Genomic DNA, 18,347 nt, shown 5'->3' with positions numbered 1-18,347 from the left:
CGGCCCCGGCCCCGGCCCCGGCCCCGGCCGGGAAGGGGCGCCGCGGCCGCTCTGCGCCGGCGGTCGGAGCCGGAATGAGCTGCAGGGGAGCCGGGAGGGAAGCTTGGAGCGCCCCGCCACCCGGCGCGGGGTGGGGGGAAAACCCCAAAAAATCGCTGTAACTTCGCCGTGGCGGCTGGTGAACGGCGAAGTGAGCTCGCTGTTCCGTCCGCTCGCTGCGAGGGGACCCGGCGGCAGTGCCGGTGTGTGCGGGGAATGGGGAGAGGCGGGCTGGGGCTTCACCGCAGGCATAAATCTTATTTCGCTTAATGCCGGGCTGCAGCAGTGAAAGTGAGACCGTCACCGGAGCAGCGTGGCACACCTTGTTTTACTGCCCCCAGTCACCTTAATTTAGATAAATCTTGTGCCATAAAGTTCTTTTCATCCTCCTAAAGCGCAGGATTGAGTTATTCGAAAGGAAACGATATTTTATGCAAGTTTGTATTAATAAGAATGTTGAACGGTTTGGACATAAAGCCGTACCTCCGTGGTGTCAGGTCGGAGGGAGCCCCGGGCCAGTACCTGCTGCAGAGCAGCCAGAACTGCTTCTCCTGCGGGAACTTAGGCTGGAAGGGAGGGCAATTTTCACATCTCCAAGGGACAAGTGTGCGTGTGTCCGTAGCTGCTTTGCCCTCCCCTGGGCCGTGCAGTCCCGCTGTGTGGGGCGACTCTCACGGCCCGGGAGCCCCGCCGGGACCGGGGCCGTGACCGTGCGGAGACGCGGTGCGCTCCTCCATGCAGAGCCTCCCGGTGACCTGCTCGCAGCGGTTGGGCTCGGTTCCTTGCACTCTCCTCCTTTCGCTGCGGCTGGCTGATTTTAATAAAGAAAATACCGCCGTCTGTTTTCTGTGTGCGTTTAAATTAGAAACATGTCTTGTGCCGACCGTACCGCTGGAAGAAGTAAGTATGGACGTGCCCGGCGCCGGTGCCGCTCCCTCCTCCGCGAGGAGAGGATCGACTCCCTGCTTCCCTCCCTGCTTCCCTGCCTGCCGCCGGGGCGCTCTGCGCCCGGGGATGGGGGGGCTGGCCCGGCGGCCCGCGGTGCCCGGTGCTGGCGGCGGTGTCAGGTGTCCCCGCCGGGCCCGGCCCCGTTGGGAGGGAGACGAGCCCAGGGAAGGCTCCGAGGAGAGTAGCCTCTGAGGGTTGGGGGAGAGGGGGCAGGCTGCCACGAGGGCAGAGTCGCTGGCTCGCCAGGACGCTGGCGCCGCTGCTCGCACGGTCTATGGGCGTCCCGAGGATGCGCGGGCTGGAGCGGGGCTCTCCGCCCCAGGGTGCGGGTAAGTGCCTGCGGAGCTGCCCCCTCCCCGGGCCGCGGCCGCACCCGCCCGGGGCGCTTGGAGGCTCCGTAGGCGCGGGCGGCAGCGCCGGGCGGGCATCGCTGCGCTTCGCTTGCGCGGAGCTTCTCTGCTCGGCTGGCCGGGTGGAGCAGCCTCCGCCCTACGCCTCGCCTCCGGCTGCCCTTCGGCAAAGAGAAGAGTTAGTTCGGGCTGGGGGTCCCTTTCACGCGCCGCCGTCAAAGCTCCCGCTTTGGGGGGTACACGCTGCCGGGCTGGCACCGCTCTCCGCGCCGGAGAGGGCTCTGCACGTCCACCCTCCGAGCAGAGCTGGGCAGGAGGGCTCCGCGGGGTCTGGCTTCCCCTGGCTTCTGGGTTACCGCGTCCTGGGCGCGGAGGAGATGCCGGAGCCTTCAGGCGGCCCGGGACATGGCGGGGGGACACGCGTTCCTTTTTTCAGGGTAAAAGTAGGAGGAGGGGGCGACTCCCTTCCCACCCCCCCGAAAAGGTGCCTAATGATGTAGCGTTACTAGTGTTCAGATTTAAAACAATTCATTACCAATTTTCCTGCCTGAGGTTGAAGCCCTAGTAAATAATAAATCAGCTAAACAAAAGCTGACTTTAATTTATTGCCCCAACGCTAATTAGAAACATCATTTGAGCAATAAACTTAAACACTTCCAGCAAATAATGCACGTGAAACCCTTCTCTCCCGTGTCTGGGCGTTTGTGGCCGCACTGCATTAAGACCAGCTTCATCTGTGGCGGAATTTGCTCTCGCCGGGATGAATAATTGAAGGGGGAACAGGATCCGAGGAGGCTGTAATTGAAGAGCCCTTGTCACCTCTGCTTTTATGTATGTTAGTGTAGAAGTCCATCAGCAGCTCCTTGACGGTGTATAAAACGAAGTGGCATCCCCTCCAGCAGCAGGAGATACTGTATTCCATTAAAAAAGACCGTGTGCGTGTGTATGCCGCAGAGAGGGAAACTCTCAGGGCTAAAAGCCACTTGAAGTCTTCAGACCGATTGATCTGTATTCTCTCGTTATAATCCGTCTCATCATACTTGAGTTAATGAGGCAGGGGCGGGGGTGATCTGATGGTCCTTGACAAATTCATTAGGGAGGCTGCGGGACATTTTATTTGACTGTTAAACATCGTGTTTGTTTGGTTTAAGCAGTGCCAACATCAGCATGCCGCTGCCTGGAGCTATAGTGTTTTGTTAGCAAGGGCTTCTGTAAAAAGATACTGGAAAGGGGACGCGGTGTGCAGTGTTTGCTCTTGCCTTGGTTCCTCCTGCCCCCTCCCGCTCGTACGGCAGGGAGCTCGGGCTGGTGTAAATCCAGCCGTGCAGGCATGGGATGTGCCACGGTGTTTTCTTCACACTCAGGATGGCAAAGTAGCAGCGAAGGGCTGCCATTAAGACTTTTTTTTTTTTTTTCTTCAAGAGAGCGCTATGTATTTGTGTTAACCCCTAAAACAACGACAGAAAAAAGCTGGATAGCAGCTCAGAGTTTTAGCAATAAGCATGCAAGTTTCTTGCTGTGTTATGATATAGCATACTTGCATTTGATTGCCTAAGTAGCTTATCAATGTGGCATATGCTATGTATTTCAGAGCCTTTTAATCATGACCGTGTATTTTGAAGTTTCTATAACATGCTACTGATACAAGGTGTAATTTTTAAGGTAAATCAAAGTTTAATCAAATTGACTTAAGGCTGTTAAAGGATTTCTGCCAAGCCTGTCCTTTTTCCCTCCCTAGCTGAGAGGAAGAGGGAGAAGTGAATTCACGAGCAGGTGATCCCAAAAGGGCAGAGAAGTATTTTTAAGAATAGCATATGAAATACGTATGTGTTTGTGTATGCTTTGTTCATGGCAACTTTGCAGATGAGACCCAGCTAGTGTTCCATTATTTTCTAGTAATTGGTTTCCTCTCTGTCCTTTCATTTAATGGGAACAGTTTTACAGAAAACGGAATAATTAATCTGCTCATGGAACCTAGCATTATATTATTTTTTTCCTGGAGATCAGTCTTCAAACATTCTCAGCTTTAAGTGCTTTGTAGGACTCTGCTTCCATTTATAGAAGAACTGTATGGGAAAAGAGCTAGTGCCCTTTGCCTGTCATTTTCATACATTCCTGCACTGCTGATGAAGCTTGAACTGCTGCAGGGAATGTATGGATTTGAAAAGAAATGATTCAGTAATGCACATTGTGTTTCTCCACGGCAGAACCGGGTTAATAGTTACAGCCAATGCTGCGCTGGGTTTGAGGGATAAAATTCATTTTGCATTTGATAGTATACAGTGTAAACCTCTTTTTGGGAGTCATGGCTTGGGTTTAGTATCTGCTGATCTGTTCTAAGGTCTGTGTGTATGAGTTAGTTGATGGCACACACCGGAGGAGAAAAGATGATTTCATTTTTACAGGTGTCATTAATGTATCTCATCAGCCTAAAGTATATGTATAAATCTTGGTACTTTTTTTTTCCTGTGAAGATTGAGTGGTATGGCAATTAAAGAATTTATACATGTTTCTAAGTCTCCCCTAGCTTTCGTTTCTTAAGTGGGAAAGGGGATGGTTCCAGCTATTCCTTTAAGTAGCTTATGTCGGCTTTCCTGTTTGGTCTTAAAATGTGAATGTGTTCAAAATCTGGTGTTTAACCATAAGCAATCTGAGGGACTTTCTCTAATGCTTTGGACTTTGTATTAAAGGTAGTATCTTCTCTTTTCTCCTGGTGACTAATGGTGACTTCTTTTCGCTGTAGACTGATTTGAATGCTAAATACTGTTTTGTAAGTTTACCTTTAATAAGTTGTCAATCAGGGAAAATTAGACATGTGCTAAAAAAGAACAATTCTAGAGCTTTTGTAGAATTTTCTTCTTGTTAAACTTCATGTGGGCCTTTTGTTTGGATGCAGCTGGGGTGGGTGCATGCTGTTTCATCCATTAGAAATAACCAAATTCATGTGTGTTGGCTGGTCTTTATTTATAATAACTGATTAATTACGTAAATAACATCATTTTTAAGAAGTGAGAGCATGTAACATGCCGGGATTTTCTCAGCTTGACCTCCAGTAGAATGCAGTAACACTTATTTGCTTGAGAAAAAAAATGAGGTGGACTACAGAGATAATGCCCGGTTCTTAAAAATGCTGTGAGGCTGAATCAGCGCTTCTTTTAAAAGTATGAAAAATACAAAGATGTTTTAAGCAAAATCAAAGTTTTGGAAATGAAAAAAAGATTAATATGCTGGCTTTTGGCTTTTTTTGTCAGTAGCTGCAGATGATTGCTCTGTTTATTGCCTTAGATGTTGATGTCTCTGTGCGTATGCGTAATGATGCCAACAAACAATAGCCTGTGTGGTTTTACTGGTTAGACAGCTATTTTAGAGATCAAAATCTTCGTGCAGCCTTGTCAAGACAAAGCATACGTATAAGTTAACCTAAAATTGTCTGAGTTACACTCTTTTAAAATGTCAGTTTCTAGGTCCAGAGGCAAAAGCTCCTCGTTTATAAGCTTGTGTTTAAAAAAGTGCTTTCTCAAGTACAATGTACAGCAGTGTGAAATCCTCTGCTCCTCACCAGCCACTGTACAGGTTATAACCTTTCAGTGAGTTTCTATGAGGGCAATTTATAAAGGGAGAGGGTGTTGTGGGAGGAGGGAACAGAGGGGGCTCAATCTTCTCAATAGCACTGGTGACCAGCACGGAATATATCGAATCTCTCCCTCGCTCTCCTCCCTGTACTTTAAGACAATTTTGTTTTGACTTTGCATCTGATAGAAAAAGCATGCAATTTTTATTTAATTTTAAAAAAGTCCAGTTTGAGCAGTCTTCTAACTGTTCCCTCATTCAAATTAAATGCATAGTTAGAACCATCTACTTTTCTGTGTATTGTACTTCATGGTATTGAATTTTTATCCTTTGAAAGTACTATGTTGACATAAAAGTAGTAAACTATGACTTCTAAAACCATTGCAGGGGTTTTGTTGCTACTTCTAGTGAGAGAATCAAATCATAGCTGTTCCTATTTTATATCTTGCTGTGCATATATTATTTCAAAGTAACATCTCCATGCTAATATGCTGCTCTCTTTTTAATTTTCTTATGAATTAGGTAAAACCTATGTGCAAAATAGTTCAAGGTACTATCTTCCACTGTTGGAAAGGGGAAACTGCATTGGCTCAAATAATGTATAGAAGCCATCTGCATAGCTTAATTGAAATAATATTTGGTGATCTAAGATATGGAAATTGCTCCTTTTCTTTAACCATCTGAAATAAAACTAGGATGTAAACCAGCTGTCTTGGCCTATGGAAATCAAGGTTCTGCCAGTCTGTTTCTTTTCTTCATTTTCTACTTCTATCTTCCTTTATTATCTTTGTATCCCAAGGAGTCTTTCTTATTTTCTAACTGGTTTTGTCTGCAACAAGGGGCTGGGTTGGTGTGTTTAAATAGACTCTGGATAGAGTGAAAAATCTTTGATCTATGGCTATGACTGCTTCCAAATGATTTGCTTGCTGGGACTGGACACTGTCCATGCCCTTTCACTTCACTATCAGATAGGCACACAAAAAGGACTTGACATGCTACCAGATGCATAGTTAATCATTGCATTAGGTCTGTAAAAGGGACCATCCAGACTCAATTAGGTCTACCATTTTTAACTAGTGTTTGCTCTGTAGTTTGTTTGGAGTACAATATTAATTCTAACTGCCATTCTGTTTATCTAAAAGGCCTTTAACTCAGTTCTGTGCTTTCATTTTTGAGGCGTCTTCTCTGCATTTGTGCTGTTTTGTGTGTATTTAAAGCATTATATATTTGTTACAACCTACCAAATATCATTGCAGTATAACATATTACCTGAAGCTTTAATGAAAAAAAGTTATTGTCTTTTTGTAATTCAGCAGTTTTCCTTTCTCAATTCCAGTTTCAAAAAGTGCATTTGAAATAAGCTAAATGCAGCAGCTGGCATATATTGAGGCAGCATTCAGAAGTAAAGCTTACAAGAGTATCTGGAGTTTTGGAACTGAGTCTTAAATGCTGAAAACCAAATGGCAGCATTTTTCCTCTCACTTATTTACCGAGAGCTCATTCTTGTATCTGGCACTGCATGGTTTTGTGCGAGAAGGATGCATGGTTTTGTGCAATTAAGGGTGCACGAGTTAAAAAAGTCCAGCTGTAGAGTAAAAAGCATTACTTAAATTATTGTTCTGAATCTTGCCTGGGATTTCTAGGAGTAGTTTCTATTTTTACATTAGCAGTTGTTAACTGTATGCACTGAATAAAGTCCACTGAAAATTCCTAGCTTTCTCAGAGTTTCAAAAATTAGTGTTAACTACAGTTCATAGATGTAGCCAGTCCTTTCATGGCATGAAGAAGCTTGGGTGTTCAAGTTGTATAAATTCTTTGTATCACTCATGCTGTCTGCATTTTCCATATTGGATATGGTAGGCCCATGGAAGCAGAAGCATAAAGGACATAAAATGATTTTTTGATTGAAAATTAGTATATAAGAAAGGAGCACTAATCAGAGACTTTGAAATATTTTCATTTGGTTTTAATATTTATTTATTTTGGAAGAAAGGAGGAGCAAGGCATTCAGCTATTATTTTTTTTTTTGAAACCTATATATAATTACGAAAACTGTTGTTTTAAGCTTCAGATTATAGTTCAGCCTTTACTTTAGATCTGAGTTTTCTTGCTTTAGTTCTTTGCTTGAAGTTTGTCAGTATTCTTTGGAGGAGGGCACATGCATTAAAATGTAACATTTATCATTTAGTTGTAGTCACAGGGATATTTAGAAGTTGCTAATGGACTTCCAAGATGCAGGATATACAAGTGGATACTACTCAGAAGTGCCAGTTAGGGCTCTCTGGGGATTTTTAAATAATTTATGGGTACCTGCTGCTCTGGAGTACAGGTGTGTGCCTCTGTATTTTCCATTAATGCTTCGTATTGATGCATATAAATACTCAACCGAGAATAAACCTAATACAGGAGTCCTTTAGAGGCACAGGCAGGTGGCTTTTCCCCATCCGTCATCTGTCCTGGAGGTTCATTCTGACTGGCATCTGCATGCCAGCATGCCTCCAAAGGGGAATTGTTTGTGTACTTTGGGGGCTTCCAGAGTGCGAACTTGAAAGAAAGTGGGGCTTGAAATGTGCGGTCATTTGTGAATTTATGTTTTATCTCCCTTCACTTGAAAATTTATGAGGAGAGTGACTTAGGGTGCTTGCATTGTGTGTTCCAGGGCTTGCCCCCACTGATAACACCCTTGTTGGCGTGAAAGTGCAATGCAAATTATGACAGTTACAACGTTCTGTTTTGTTTAACCTGTCAGTGGATTTCCTGGCTCAGTGCTGAGGGCAATGGCGTGTTCAGCTAGTTCCATATTCACCTAAACTTAAAAGGTCAGGTTTCTACAGGCAAGCCTAGTCAAAGCCTAATTGATGAGGAGGGCAGGGGGACAGAATTTACTGTTCTGTTGGCTAGTTTCATATCGTTAGGTTGTCCTGAAAGCATCAGGCAGTCACAGCCCCTTTCATGTAAGTGCTGACCCTAGACAGGAGCTGACAATCAAAGGAGGCAGCCACAGGAACCGGTGCAAGTAGGCTATTGATTTTTCAGTTAGGTCTAAGTAGTTTGTAGTATGGGTAATGGGTGACAGAGGCAGGTATGTCATTATCAATGAGCTCCAGAACAGTAGCGACAGCCCCCTCTCATATTTCCTTCAGCACTGACAGTAGGCATCCTGAACTGGTCAATAAATCGCCCAACCTTTTACTGACAAGTGACTTGGAGGTGTGGGGGGGGGGGAGTCAAGGAGCTAAACTTCCCGTACTTGAACTTGACATGGATGCAGAGCAAGGATCTCAACATCTGCGTTCCTGGCTCGTCAGGCAAGGAGCTGAGGAGAATGTGGGGAACAGAACAATGGGAGCTGTGTGGCCACAGAAGGTTACCTTTATTTTATGCCCTCTAGAAAGTCAAAGATTTTCTCGAGTTCGAGTGAAATGGCTTAAAACACCAGTTTTCTGTATCAGCATGGTCTGGTTCAGTAGTTAATTTAGGTTACCATGGCAGGGCTTTGTTTTTACTTTAGTATTGCTCTGCATTTAATCAAGGTTATACTGCCATAGCAGTGCAACAGTCAGAGTCTGCCATTCAAAATCTGCTTTTAATTCCTAGTTTCCTCTTCTTAAATTTCATGTATGGAGACTATTTAAAGATATTGGAGGTTTCTTATAAATCCAAAGTGTTAGCAAGACAGTTTCTGTTCTGACTACCAATGCTGTTTTGGGTCAGTGGTGGAGGACCAATACTTTAGGAAGCTGAATAAAGTTTTTATGACTTGGATTTTACTAGCTGTGGTTTCTGAATTTAATAGAGGCAGACCCAGATTTTAGCTTTACACTTAATTAAATTCTGAAAGATATTGGGAGAACATAAAAATTGTAATAAGTGGTGGTTTGGTTTTTTTTTTTTTTTTTTAGTATACCTGTATGGAAAATCAGTTAAATGAACTCCTGCATCTTAATCTGAATTTCATGAAGGTTTCTAATATTGTTACTTTATTTGAGGGGTGTAAGTTATCTGCATTTTTTCAGAAGTTGGAATTCAGTCAGGTTTTATGCTGTGCACAGATGTTAACAAAATAGCATATGCTTATAATTAAAAAAATCTTTAGACAAATTGAAATAAAGCAGAAGAGTAAATGTTTTGAAAAACTTCCTTAAAATAACTCATTGCTATGGTATCTTGTTCAACAATGTTTGTAATGTTACACAGAGCAGGAATCTGAGACTGTGTGTGTTGAATAGCTGCAAAGTATCATCTGTGACTGAAACTTTCATCTGTCTGCAGCAGCTAAAGCGGTTTTCTTCATGGCTGGCTCTTTAATGGCAAGGCCAGTGTTGACACAGACTCAAGAAGTGAGGTTGAAATTTATCACTGGATTATGAAATCCTTTAATAAATATTTATATAAGCTAAAAACCTGAGTACCTGTATATTTGGAGCAGTTATGAAAATAATTAATTGTAAAAATCTGTTTAGATATTACATTTACCTATTTGCCTATTGAACAAAGCTTTGGAAGAGGGGCTAGGTAGCTGTCTTCCAGAGGAAGAAATTTTCAAGTAGTTGGATCAAAAGTGTGCCAGGTTGTTTGAGTCCTTCAGTATTTAATGGGAGTTTTTCTTCTGTCAGTTGTTTTCTTTATCCTGCAGGGCCTTTTTATTTGTTGTTGTTGTTGTTAAACTAGATGTAAAATACAACCGTGCAGTCTGAATCTTACCTTTTCTCCTAAACAGGTCCAGCCTCCTTTACTGTATTTTTAGTGTTGCTGGCATGCTGTGTTATTGCAGAAATGTAAAAAGGAGCTGTAGAAAGGCGCCAAATTAAATTTTCATGAAAGAACCCCCTAATCAGCAGTGACAGGGTAAGAGAAAGATGATTGCCACTTGGTCATTGTGGAGAGGCACTTAGACTTGGTGTCAGGGCTTCTGTTAATGATGACTAATGTCTTTCTTGGAGAAAACGCATGCTCAAGCATGCTACAGTCCAGAAAAAGAATGGGGGGATAGGCATATTAAGGAAAAAGGCTGTGAATCCTAAAACAAAAGCTTAGGTCTTCAGATGAAAAGGGTACAGTGTTTTTGCAATGTCAGAAGGCGCGGCTATGAAACTGTTCTTGTTGCACTCTTTAAGCAAAATAATGATAATAAAAAATAATATAGATTTAAATAAAAAAAATACATATAGACATATACTGTTGTGGTCTACGTGGTGTCTGCTGCTTTAGAAAAAAGGGAGATAGTGATGACACGGATGTGTAAGCACACTGGTCAGAAATAAACAGTCACGTTTACTCCTCTTCTGTTAACAAAGCTTGCTTTTTTAAGAGAACAAAAGCTGCTGCAATAATTTCTTTCCTAGGCACAGCACTCTGCTCTGAATAACCTTCCGTAGTCAAATGTAAAATGACTCAAAAGACCTTTTTCAAATCTTCAAGCTTTGGCTTTTAGGTATATTGCCAAAAAAGAGGTGGCACGTGTCATTCCTTCAGCTTTTCCCAAAGTGAGACCTTTCAGAAGGGCATTTGCAATGCTTGTCATATTTTTTCATATACATCTTATTGGCCTGACAAGTCTAGAGGACCATGAGAAAACAGATGTCATTGCATTCAGACAACACTAATTACTCTGGGATTTTTGCAGCCTCAGTGCCTGCGTGTAGCTGTCGATTATGACTGTTTATGTGGCCTATCATGGGTACACGTTGCACATTCAGATGGTGCCACCAGCCTTTGTGTTCCCTATTATCACACAATAAGATGGAAAAATCAGCAACAAGCATCACAAGAAAGAAATGCCTTAATGTGAGACTTTTACATGCATTTTGCTAAAGATTGCATTCACAGTCGTTATTAGATTTAAGTGTTTTAGCACCTGGTTGCTAACTGGAGTGCAGCGCCGTGGCTGTTAGTGTTCACCGCGGTTCTTTATGTTGCAGGCTTTCGTTTTCTCCAATTGCATAAGCACTACCTGAAAAATGCTGGTTGACCCAGCAGTTGTCAGAAATTTCCTGCCTCTAACCTTCGTACCAAACAGAGATTTTTCTATGTCACAGTTCACATTAGAAACCAAAAGCCTTATTTTATTCTCTTAGAAACTGCGTTGTTGGTACTTCCTCAGTTAAATTTTCTTAGCGGCTCTGTAATTTCAGAGTCTATTCTTCCTCTGCAGCAATAACTGCTGCAGGATTTCTAACACAAAGTTCAAACAGTGGTCACGTCGTGGCCTTACTTTGCATGTTATCTTGAATTTTGGTGCGCGTTTTATAAGCAGAACAACTGATGTTAATCACAGATTGGAAAATGAAAGCTCCAATAATGTAACTTCACATGCTGATGAAGCAGAAATAGAAGCAGCTTTATCAAAGATGTATGATGAGATAAAACTGCAGTCTCTGCTGTACAGTTATAGTAATTATGACTAATGAACCGTCCAGTCTGGATGAAATGGCATGCCCACAGGGACTGTGGCCAATCAGTTGTGACTTATGCAAGCTGAACAAAACATTGATGGTGTTCCAGATTCCCTGCAAGAACAGGAAGTGTGGTCTTTGTTTGGAACATCAGCTTTGTCAAGTTATTTTCAAGCAGTTCAGGAATAAACGGCATTAGTAAATAAAAGTCTTAAGGGTTAGGGTTTGTTGGGTTTTAAAATGGGCATAAAGAATTACAATTTGCCATGTCAAATATACCTGAATAAAACCCCCTGTGAGGATGGCACATACACTGCAAATATACTTCAAAGTTGTTCTATCATGTTGCTAATCTGAGTCATTGGAAGCACATGTTACGTTGTAATATGCTGAGTACAATGAAAGCCAAAGATGCAAAACATGTGAATATAGGCTTGTATCTATTCAGGTTTACTGTGGTAATTTGGGGTTTTTACAAATTTGCTTGAGACCTGATACTTTCATTTTAATTTTGAAGCACTCTGCATTTTAAACCAGTCTATAATTTGTAAGTGGGAGAAGACAGGTGTAGAACCTGAAAGACAATTTCTTGTAGTAAGAAGGGTAATTCACAGAGACAACATGCAATGGAGCTTCAGTAAGTTTTGACGAAGTATAGACTAGCAGAGTAGTAATTTTGAACCAGCTTATTTCTATGAAGACACTGTGTGTAGCTATAAAAAAAGAAAAAATACCCAAATTCTGAATACTGAAATGCAGAAATGCAGGTTATGTGGGGACTTCTGAATTTAATTGTATGATAATAGCAGAGCACAAAAAATACTTCTCTAAATGTAATTTTGTGCTAAGTTGTTTAGGCCCAACCTGGAAGCAGTTGTGGATCAGCAAACGTTGGAAGGATTTGGGAGTAAAATGATCAATATGTTACAGATGTTAGTGATACGTTACAATCAGTTTAGCATTTTGCCTGAGCCCCTCCAGAAGGCTATGAAGAAAAAAATATTTCAAAAATTAATTGCAAATGAACTAATGTAAAAGTAAGAAACCCCCCTCCACCCACTTATCCGCCCCTTAAACCATTTAGAACAAACTTAAAACATCACTTGGCAAAGAGCCTATGTTAGACTGTTGTGCTGTTTAACAATGGTTTACCTATTCACAACTAGAAATCTCAGATACTTTAACACTTCTGTTCTATTTTGAAAGTGTAGAGATACTTCAAGGGGCCTACTAAGACTCAGAATCCTTCTCTTTTGTCTCTCGCAACAAAGCATATTGCATTAAATATTGCAAATGGGAAAATACTGTAAACAATTCAGAGTATAATACTAAGATAAAGGATGATGATAAGTAAATTCTGAAAGTGACTGCGTTTTGGCTCAGCTAAATAATTAAGGGTAAGATCTTTTGGAGACTGTGGCACACTTAAGTATGAGTCTCTTCCACAATGTCATTTCAGAATCAATAGCTTGCAATGCATTATGTACATTATCTAATTTTACTGCACAGAAAGTTACATTATGATCACTTTAATGATCGTGTCAGGATTGTACTAGTGAAGTCAGGACTGAATTTGTTAGATGATGTACAAATGTACAAAACTAATTCTCATTCTTCCAAAGAGTTATTATTTTAAAGTAATGGATTTAAATATATAGAGATTATATATATGTGTGTGTGTGTGTATGTTGTAGCAATATTTGGAAGAAGTACTCATATGTATTAAGATGAAGCTGTAACTTTCAGATTGTGTTTTTTAGGAGCGTACAGCTCTGTTATTTTTTTTATGAAATCAGGGCTAAAATTCATATAAAATTATACCAGCGTGGATCAGCTTTTTGTGTCTTTGGGGCATCAATTGTTATCCCTTTGTTACCCTTTATAGATCTGAACACATTACTGGTGCTTCTGTGCAAAATACCACATGGAGTTGTAGCGACTAGGAGCTTGTATATGTGATGCAAATAAAAATTGAGGAGAACAGGATCTCAAGGGTTGAATTTTATCTTCCTGTTGCTATTTGTATTTGTGTACATATGGAAGATATCTTGTATGTTGTTAGTTATATTTGAGACCCATCTTTTTATATGAGAGGGGCTGTGTTTGGGAGTCCAGAATTAGAACTGTTGCTGATTTTTCCCTTAGGCTTGCCTGATAGAGTTGACTGGTGCTTATCACTGTAGGTATAAATCAGTCTTCTGATTTGGGAGACAGATTGAAATAGGAAATTACTCTTCAGTGCAGGAAGATTAGAATTCAGTCTAGTGAGAGCAGCTGAGTGGCTGCTTTAGCTTTTGCTGGCTTTTGCTGGCTTTTGTAATGAGTGTTAAAAAACAGAGTTGGTCTGACCAGCTTGTCCTACTTGCCTCATCCGTCCCAAAAATATCCCTAATTAGTCTTATGCTTGAGGCAGGTGGAGGAAAAGCTGGTGAAAGTGTGATTGTGTTGGCTTTCTCTAAGATTTTCCTTGTATCCAGGTGTCTTCAGTTGCCCATTTAGGGAAGACTCGTCTTACTTGTGAAGTTCTGGCCATCAGAGGGAACCTTGAAATGATTAAAGATTTGCCTTCTGTTACTCTTGGTCTGGCTTCTGATCTTACCTGTGCTGATCTAAATCCACAATAACTCATTTAACTGATTTGTATGCCACTATTAGAAAAACAAAGAAGAATCCCAGCAGAGTCAGGAAGAAACTGTTTTTTTCTATTATGTCAACTTTGAGATTTGTTTTTTTCGTGCTGCCCCTGGAATCAAAGTCAAAGCTTCAAAAAATATATGTGAAGTAGTGGTATTAAGAAAAAAACAAAGAGTAAAGTTACAGATTTTTTTTTTTTTTTGACCCGTTGGCTCTAAGAATCAATCACCTAGCACTTTTGGATGGGATGGAAATAACAGAAAGGAATAATCACTAGCCTCCAAAATGTAACTAAGCAGTCAAAACCAAGGCATTTTTTGAATCAAAATGCTTGTTTTGTTTGAAAACATAAACTTTTCATTCTTTTTGAAAATGGATTTGAAACCTTTCCTCCACACAGTGTTGGGTTTGATTAATAAAATAACCAGTAATATTTGTCATGAGTAATTTCTACGTGAGTTGATTTCAAAAATTTAATATAGAATTCCAGCAGTGAATGAATATATGTGTGTGTGTAAATATATGAATGGAAATAGTATTTCACTTTAGCTCTTGTATATTGTGTCATAGGTATTTGTTTTTCAAGGGTACCTGCCAAGCTACTTGCAGATGCTTTTCTGTTGTTTCTTGGAGTCTGGATTCAGATATTTTTGTTGTTCTGCCTCCTAGCTATCATTATTTTAAAGCATTATATTTAACCTTAAATGTTTTTTTATTTCCTTTTCTGTGAAACAAATGCTAAGATCCCATGTTCCCTGTTGCTTGTAGGTGTTGCTTTGCTTTTTTTCAACAATCCTAAACTAATAAAGTAAATATCACTCCTGGTGTATAGTATTAATCTTTCAGAAGTTTGTCCTGTGCTGGAGAAAATAAATAATTAGAGACAGGTAAGAGGTGAATGATGTGTAGGTGTAAATACTCTGTAGATTTAAACATGCTGCATGGCAACTCTAGGTCTCTTTTGAGGTAGTCATGAAAACTTAAATTGTGTGCCTCGTATATTTAAGACCAGTGAGCCTATATGATTTTATTAATGTGCTATAAATCTTATATTCATGAGCAGTGTTTACTACTGTGCAGTATATTTAAAAGAAGATTTATGCCTCATTGCAGAAGGAGGGTAGGCTAGTGAAAAAATGCAAGGGTGGATCTCAAACATTTATCCAAATCTGACAAGTATTTGCAAGGAATTTGCTCCTGTAAATTTCTGCTGGGAGCAAATGATACTCATTCTAGCTTCAATTTTAATAAAATCCATAAATACTTATTTATGCATACACAGGTGGAGCAAGGGCACGTCTTTTGTCGTTGTCTAGACACAAACTTTGTGTGTGTTCACATATGACATGTTCGGGATCATAGGATGAGCTTCTAATTCTGTTTTGAAGCAGGCCATTCTTCAGCTGAGAATAGTACCTGGAATACCTTACTGGAGACCCTGGACACTTTTTTGAAGGAACAGTGGTTGCCTTTGTGAGGCATATCTTGTCAGTCTTTGGCCGTGTCATTCCCTTTGTATCCCATTTCTTCTGGACCCAGCAGCATTCTCTAGGCAAAATGGCTGGATTGTTACACTAACTCAGTGTGTGAGTTAGGATGAGTCACAGAAACCCAGACAGGTCATTTTCCACAGAGAAGACTGATTTGATAATGTTTTGGTAAACTACTTGTGTTTTCCTTCTTTATAATACCTAGGAAAACTCTTTCTGGTCTCTAGGGAATGGCAGGAAGTTACTGCAGCTGTGATTGACTGCAGTAGGGAAGCTGCCTCCATGGAAGTCACTTGCCTAATGCTGTTGAAAGGGCAGTGATTATGTCACCAAGGAAGCATTTTTTATTTGTATGGGTGCATTGTAGATTGCACAGAAAAATACAGTTAATGTACCATGTGTAACCTTCCATGCTCCTTAAGCTTGCACTTCCACCTTGCAGTGGTTAAAATATTAGTCAGCAGTACAAAACAGTTATTCTCGATGCCTTAAGAGCTGTTTAAAGTTTTTTATGCTCTTTATGATTTTATACTCTCCAGGATTAAGTAGCAGGTTCTTATGCCATTTAAAAAGAAGGCATGTGTACTTTACTATGCAGTTTTGAATTGCATGAGGCAACAAAAGCATTCCTCATGATAGAGGGGTGCACAGAGCAATTCTAGAAATGACTGTGGAATGTGTGAAAATTCCACACTTTGGCATACTTTGTTGTCACTGAACTTACTCTTGTAGACGTGTGGTTATATAATTAGTTTCTTAATGTGTAGCATCAGCGATTATTTCTGTAATTATTATTGTGAGTATTTAATCTAAATAGCTCCAGTAATGGAAAATCTTTTACAGCTTTTTTATAGAATATGGGGGCTTTTTTTGATCCTTCCTGCAACCTTCAGAAACTTCTTAAAGAAAAAGTATTTGTTTTGCCATGTCTTGTTAGAATTGAAAGTTGCTATAGCTGTGAGGAAGAAATAAATGGGACACGATACTATACATGATACTCTACTATTGGTGTACCCTGTTTTGTTTGTGTAACTTTATGTCTGGGGGTAGTAAAATTCAGTGTACAGCTACATCCTCCCTCAGGTAGTGTGGAGCAAATTTGGTGTGAGCTGCTGTGACCCTGCCCTTCCTGCTCTGACTGACACTGTTTGAGCTCTGCAGTGCACGCAGAGTGGTTGTTCCACTTGAAAAAAGCATCCCGCCACCCTAAAAGAGCCAGTTTTCAGCTGCTTGAGCTCCCTGAAATAGTTTTCTGTCATCATTCCCTGGTGTTTGTGCTAGTGGAAGAAATGTTTGGTGTAGCAGATAGCAGGGAGTGTGGGACTGCAGCAGCCTGGATTTATGTTTGCTTAAATTGCTGCGGAAGTGATGCTCTCAGCCTGCTTTTCACAAGTGCTGCTCTCTTGTGCATCCTCTGGATTGTAGGAAGTGGTACAGGTTTTTCACCTGGAATGGTAAAGTCATCTGTCCCTCAGGTGTTTCACAGATATGAGACTTTGGAGATAATTTATTTTTTTTAAATTGGCTTGTGTTACAAAAGACAATGAGGATCTTTCATGTTTGGATATACGCTCTACCGTTTTGCTGTATTCCTCTTAGTCCTTCTGAGTTATTAAAAGATTGTTCTTCTTCCTTTGACCCCTCTGACACAAGCTTTCAACCCCTGCAGCTTTTTGGACACGTGTTCTGTCACCCTTTAGATACTCTGGAGAACATGGGGGAGAATTGAGGCATGCACTAATGTGCCCTAGTACCCTAGTTTACAGATTTATTATGCTCCTGGGAGAGCAATGCCTTGATGTATCCTATTATCTTGAAATCATCCTTAACTCAATCCAGGCTAGGATAAAATAGAAATAAAAACATTTCTTTACAACATTCAGAATGGAAAATGCACTTAAGTGCATTTATAAAAAGTGTAGAGGTGAAGAAATAAGGTACAAGGTCCCACTTGCACAGAGATTAAGTTGAAAAGATTCTCTCTCATGGATGCAGTCTTGGTCAACTGTGACCTGAGGCACAGGGAATGCAAAAAGAGAATCATTACTACGCATGCTTGTGTCAGGAAATCATCTGCAGCAAATCAGCTGGGGCCATAGAAGGAAACCTGCAGATCGAAGAAATGCCTTTCAGTGACCTGTAGTAACCAAGACAAATCTTTGGCATGCAGTAAAGTGGTGGGAAGCACATTTGGACGCCCAGGATTCTTGAGTAAGTTTCATAGCTGGATTCGGTGGATACAGGAGTGAATCTTTTCAAGCTGGATTGCTGGTGCAGTATGCCTGTTATACAGCAGGGACCGAGTCAGTATTTTCTGTCAATATATGCGAGATGAAAGTGTGGCTAAAGAGCACGTGAGCTACTGAAACAGCAGTTCAGTTTGCTTGCCTATCAGGTGGTGTCTTTGGTATAAATGCATAGGTTGAAAGCAAAGATGATTTCCTACAGGGTATTGTAGTTCATTCGAGGTAAGAGGCAAACATTTGATTGTCCCCCAGGCAGTGTAACATCGTGTCCCCTTCTGCAGGTCTTTGGCATGAAGCCTGGTGAGTAAGTGTGATACACAGATTCGCTGTATGAGCTTCAGTGGCAAGAGACTTTGCTGTCACAGCCCAGAGGCAGCTGTACTGTACCTACTTTGGTCTGCATTTAGTCTTACAAAATGTTGGCACTACATGAATGAGCATTTTCCTTGAGTATCCTCATTGTCTTCATTCACAGTTAATAAAGCGTGGGCTAGAGGGGGCATGAAGAGGTTGGATGTCTGTTTGCACTGTGCCTCCACTGCTCAGCACTGTGTATTTGCTTTGTGGACATTTAAAATAGGTGTTCATTAGTGTTGTTCAGAAGGAATTGGTACCTCTATTTCACCTGTTCTAACTTTCCTGTAAAAATAGCTGGGGAGCTGGCATTTTTCAGAG

The 18,347-nt window shown here is 41.2% G+C and overlaps 1 protein-coding gene across 4 annotated transcripts in view; it reads left to right on the top strand.

The window, feature by feature from the left end:
* LRBA (LPS responsive beige-like anchor protein) overlaps window positions 1-18,347 on the top strand; it is a 375,341-nt gene that overhangs the window by 213,795 nt on the left and 143,199 nt on the right. The window lies entirely within an intron of this gene.

The sequence above is a fragment of the Corvus kubaryi genome, unplaced genomic scaffold (genome assembly GCF_017639235.1).
Source record: "Corvus kubaryi isolate FWS band 111438036 unplaced genomic scaffold, C.kubaryi_AGA036_p1.0 71, whole genome shotgun sequence".
In the NCBI taxonomy this organism is placed as follows: Eukaryota; Metazoa; Chordata; class Aves; order Passeriformes; family Corvidae; genus Corvus; species Corvus kubaryi.
The sequence above is the reverse complement of the archived record's forward strand: the minus strand, read 5'-3'. Positions and strand labels throughout refer to the sequence as shown.